Raw genomic sequence first — 6,000 nt, forward strand, 5'->3', positions numbered from 1 at the left:
TGATGAGCAAGAAATCGAAAACTTATGTGAGAAAATAATGAAGGAAAACTCCCCAAATTTGGCAAATGAAATAGACATACAAGTCCAGGGAGCACAGAGTCCCTAACAAATTGGACACAAAGAGGACCACACCAAGACACATTATAATTATAATGCCAAAGTTTAAAGATAAAGAGAGACTCTTATAAGCAGTAAGAGAAAAGAAGAGAGTTACCTACAAAGGGGGTTATATAAGACTATCAGCTGATTTCTCAAAAAAAAAAAAAAAAAAAAAAACTTTGCAGGAAAGAAGGGATTAGCAAGAAATATTCCAAGTGATGAAAAGCAAGGACCTACAACCAAGATTACTCTATCCAGCAAAGCTATCATTTAGAACGGAGGGGCAGAAAAAGTGCTTCCCAGGCAAGGTAAAGCTAAAGGAGTTAGTTCATCATCACCAAGACATTATTATATGAAATGTTAAAGGACTTATTTAAGAAAAAATATATCAAAACTATGAACATTAAAATGACAACAAACAATCTAAAAAACAAGAACATAATCCAACTAAGCAAATCAGAATAGGAACAGAATCATAGGTTTGGGGATTATTTGGAGAGTTATCAGCTAGAAGGGGAATTGGGAAGAAATGGAGAAATGATTCAGGGATAAAGAAGCATAATTAGTAGGTAAAAAATAGACAGGGGGAAGTTAAGAATAATATAGAAAAGGGTGAAGCTAAAGAACTTATATGCACGACCCATGGACATGAACTAAGGGGGGTGGGATTGCTGGAGGGAAGGAGGTGCTGGGCAGAGGGGAGCAAATGGAAAAGAAATTGGGACAACTGTAACAACATTATCAATAAAATATACTTAAAAAAAAAAAGACAAGGGGAGAATCCTAAAAACCACAAGAGAATAGCATGTAGTTATTGTACCTACAAGGAAACACCAATTAGCCTGGCTTCTGATTACCCGACAGAAACATTTCAGGCCAGTAGGGAGTGGTGTGAAATATTCAAAGTGATGTAAAAACAAGGACCTAGAACCAAGAATACTTTACCCAGCAAGGCTACCATTCAAAAAATGAAGGAGAAATAAGGAGCTTCCCAGACAAAAAAAAAAAAAAAAAACTAAAGGAATTTGTTAACAGCTATCCAGTACTGCAACGAATATTAAAGGGCTTGCTTTAAGAAGAAAAAGAAGAAGAAAGAGAAAATGTAAAAAAAAAAAAAAAAAAAAAAAAACACAGGAAAACAGTCTAACAATAAAATGGCACCACATGTGTATCTATGACTAATCACCTTAAATGTAAATGGTTTAAATTCTTCAACAAAAAGCCATAGAGTAGCTAAATGGATAAGGAACTAAGGCCCATATATATGCTGTCTTCAAGAGATTCAACTCAGATTGAAAGACACACACAGACTAAAAGTAAAAGGTTGGAAAAGATTTTTCATGCAAATGGAAAGAAAAAAAGAGTCTTCGGTAGCAGTACTTATATCTGACAAAATAGATTTTAAAACCAAGCTATAGCAAGAAACAAAGAAAGACACTACATAATGATAAAGGGAACAATCCAACAAGAGGATATAACCCTAGTAAACACACACCCAACATAGGAGCACCTAAATATGTAAAGCAAATCTTAATGGACATAAACAGAGAGAATGACAAAAATACACTCATAGTTGGGAATTTTAATACCCTATTGATTTGAATGGATAGATCTTCCAGGCAGAAAATCAACAAGGAGACAGCAGCCTTAAACAACACAGTAGATCAAATAGACTTAATTGATATCTTCAGAGCATTTCACCCCAAAGTAGCAGAATATACATACTTTTCAAGTACACAGGGAACGTTTTCTAGGATAGACCAGGTGTTAGGACACAAAACAAGTCTAATAAATTTAAGAAGATTGAAATCATTTCAAGCATCTTCTTTGACCACAATGCTATGAAACTAGGAATCAATCACAAGGAAAACATTGAAAAAAACACATAAAGACATGGAAGCTAAGGAACATGTTATTAAACAATGAATGGGTTAACAATGAGATCAAGGAATAAATCAAAAGATACCTTGAAATCAATGAAAATGAACACACAACAACCCCAAATCTGGGAAACTGGGGAAGCAATCCTAAGAGGGAAATTCATAGCATTACAGGCCTATCTCAAAAAACAATAAAAAGCTGAAAAAAACAATGTAACTTTACACTGAAAGGAACTTTAAAAAGAACAACAAACAAAGCCCAAAGTGAGTAGAAGGAAGGAAATAATAAATATCAGAACAGAAATAAATGAAATGGATTCTTAAAAAATGATACAAAAGATGAATGAATCCAAGAGCTGGCGCTTTATAAAGATAAATTGTAGAGACACCAAATATTCCCAGGTATTCCCTGTAAAAAGTTGCAGAGGTCTGCTAAATATGTAAATATGTAGGGGCTTTGGATATTCTAAGAAGTAGCAAAGGCCTGCTAAAAGCCTTAGAAGGGAGGAATGTTGCAGCCACTCAGTGATTTACAAGCTAAGAGACCCCAGCCACCACATTTCTTCCCATAACCCCTATCTCCTCCCATTTGCTTGTGACTTGTATAGAACATTTGAAAAATTATATTTTACAGGATATCTAGCCTTTTGAAGATAGATTGTTTTACAGAGAAGCTGCGATGCTGCTTCTGCCTCCAGAGATAGCTTTATGGCCCTGAGAACATTTGGCCTTGAGAACTCCTATTCCTGCTTGGCACCTGCAGCCCTGTTCTCCACCACCACCCATCACCACCCCACTTCCCAAAGCTGCATCCCACCGGAGAAGGAGCAAAACCCTATTTAAGCCTTGCCCTATCCCCATTTGTCCTTGGTGTCATCTTGGAGACTTGGTCTCAGCCCGACTGCTGGCAAATAAACCATTTTTGCTTACTTTATACACTGCTTTGGAGTGTTCAATCTCGCCTATGTAGCCACAACAAAATAAGATTTAAAAACCTCTAACCAGCCTCATCAAGAAAAAAAGAAATATAAAGCAAATAAAATCAGAAATTAAAGAGGAGAGATAACAAATGAAACCAAAGAAATACAAAGGATTGTAAGAAAATATTATGAAAAATTATATGCCAGCAAACTGGACAACTGGGGTCAAATGGATAAATTCCCAAAAACATACAATCTAAATCAGGAAGAATGAGAGAATCTGAATAGACAGATTATTCGTAGTGAAACTGAAGCAGTAATCAAAAAACTCCCAACAAACAAAAGCCCTATGGCTTCACAGGTAAATTTTACCAAACATTCCAAGAAAAACTAACATCTCCTCTTCTCAAGTTACTTCATAAAATTCCAGAGGAGGGAAGGTTACCAAACTCATTTTATGAGGCCAGCATTATCCTAATTCTAAAACCTGATAAAGACACTACAAAGAAGGAAAATTATAAGCCAATATCCATGATGAACATGGATGCTAAAATACTCAACAAAATATTAGCAAACCAAATACAGCAGTGCATCAAAAAAGATCATACACAATGATCAAGTGGAATTTATTTCAGGAATGCAAGGTTCGTACAACATTCACAAGTCAATAAATGTGATTCACCACATAAACAAATGAAGGATAAAAACCACATAGCTATATCAATAGATGCAGAAAAAGCATTTGATAAAATCCAGAATCCATCTATGATAAAAAGTCTCAGCAAAGTGGAAATAGAGAGAACATACCTAAACATAATAAAGGTCATATATATGACAAACCCACTGCCAGCATCATACTCAATGGGCAAAAATAATGAGTGTTCCCCTAAAGACCAAGAAGAAGACAGGGATGCCTACTTTCACCTCTTTTATTCAACATAATACTGGAAGTCCTAGACTAGCAATCAGACAAGAAGAAATAAAAGGCATTCAGATTGGAAAGCAAGAAATAAAACTGTCATTATTTGCAGATGACATGATACTGTACATAGAGAATCCTAAAGGTTCCACCAATAACTACTAGAACTGATTAATGAATTCAGCAAAGTAGTAGGATACAAAATTAATGTCCAGAAATCAGTTGCATTTTTATATGCCAATAACTAACAGAACGGGAAATTAAGAAAACAATTCCATTCACAATTGCTTCAAAAAGAATAAAGTACCTATGAATAAACCTAATCAAGGATGTTAAAGACTTGTACATGGAAAATTATAAGACACTGAAGAAAGATATTGAAAAAGATACAAAGAAGTGGAAGCATATAATGTATTCATGGAAAGGAAGTATTAACATAATTAAAATGTCCATACTATCCGAAGCAATCTATACGTCAATGCAATTCCTATCATGACTCCAATGATGTATTTCACAGAACTAGAACAAACATTTCAAAAATTTATTTGGAACCATGAAGGGTCCTGCATAGCAACAGCAATCCTGATAAAGAAGAACAAAATTGGAACAATCACTCTATCTAATATCAAACTATACTATAAAGCTATAGTAATCAAAACAGCATGGTACTGGCATAAAAACAGACACATAGATCAATGGAACAGAACAGAGAGCCCAGAAATAGTCAATTAATATTTGACAGAGGATGTAAGCACATACAATGGGCTAAAGATAGTTTATACAATAAATGATGTTGGGAAAATAGGACAGATACATGCAGAAAAATAAAACTAGACTACCTTTTACACCACACACAGGAATAAATTAAAAAAATGGATCAAAGACTTAAAGGTTAGACCCAAAACCGTAAAAATCCTAGAAGGAAACATAGGTGGCAAAATGTGGGACATTGCTCATAGTAATTTTTTATTGGATATATCTCCCCAAGCAAGGAAAACAAAAGAAAAAATAAACAGATGGGACTACATCAGACTAAAAAGTTTTTGCACAGCAAAGGAAATCATCAACAAAATAAAAAGACAGCCCACAGAATGGAAGAACATATTCACCAATACATCTGATAAGGGATTAATATCCAAAACTTATAAAGTACTTACAAAACTCAACACTATAAAAACAAACAACTCAATCTAAAAAATGGTCAAAGGACCAAAGACAACATACAGATGGCCAGTAGACATATAAAAAGATGCTCAATGTCAGGATTTATCAAAGAAGTGCAAATTCAAACCATCTCACACCTGTCAGAATGGCTATTATCAATAAATCAACAAACAACAAGTGCTGGCTAGAATGGTGAGAAAGAGGAACACTTTTACACCGCTGGTGGGAATGCAGGCTGGTACAGTCACTGTGGAAAGCAGTATGGCGATAACTCAAAAATTAAAAATGGAACTGCCTTTTGACACACAATTGATTGCTTTTAATACTTAAAATACAGAACTTTACATAACATTTTGAAAAATACAATAGGCTGAGACATTCTAAAAAGAACCTAAAACAGCTTATCAACTAGTGTTTAATTCCTTTAACTTTAATATGGAGTATCATTAGCATATGAATGGAGTATCTACTTTGAAGCTTTCATTAGAATTTTGAAATCACTTTACAGAGAAAAGTTTTACATTTTTAAAGTGATTTTTTTAACTAATATTTATGTATTCTCAAGTGTTGAAATATGACGAGAATGGTGAAAAACACTATGTCTATGATCCTATTAATAAAATATATAATGGTTTACTTACCATTTGTCAAAGACTCTACTGATCAATTTATTTATTTGTTTGTCTTATCCCCACAATGAGCATATGAGATACTTATTATGCTGGCAACATGAAACCTGAGGTTTAAAGAGTTGAAATGGGAGGACTAATGAGAAAAATAAAGAAGGAAAAGAAAATGTAAATAGTAACACTTTGTAGTCCTGCTCATTACCTCTTAGCATCATAGAAGTAGATACCAAAAGTCAGAAAAATAAACTGTTAAGATTAATGAACATAAACATTATTCACTAGTGAACAAGGAATACGAGGCTCTCTTCATCTGGCAGGCTAGCAGGATCTCTTCATATGGTGGTGGTTGAAAGTTTCCCAAGAGCCACAAGAGCTAGAAAATTCTGATG

Source organism: Furipterus horrens, unplaced genomic scaffold, assembly GCF_987537825.1.
Source record: "Furipterus horrens unplaced genomic scaffold, mFurHor1.1.pri manual_scaffold_4, whole genome shotgun sequence".
Taxonomy (NCBI): domain Eukaryota; kingdom Metazoa; phylum Chordata; class Mammalia; order Chiroptera; family Furipteridae; genus Furipterus; species Furipterus horrens.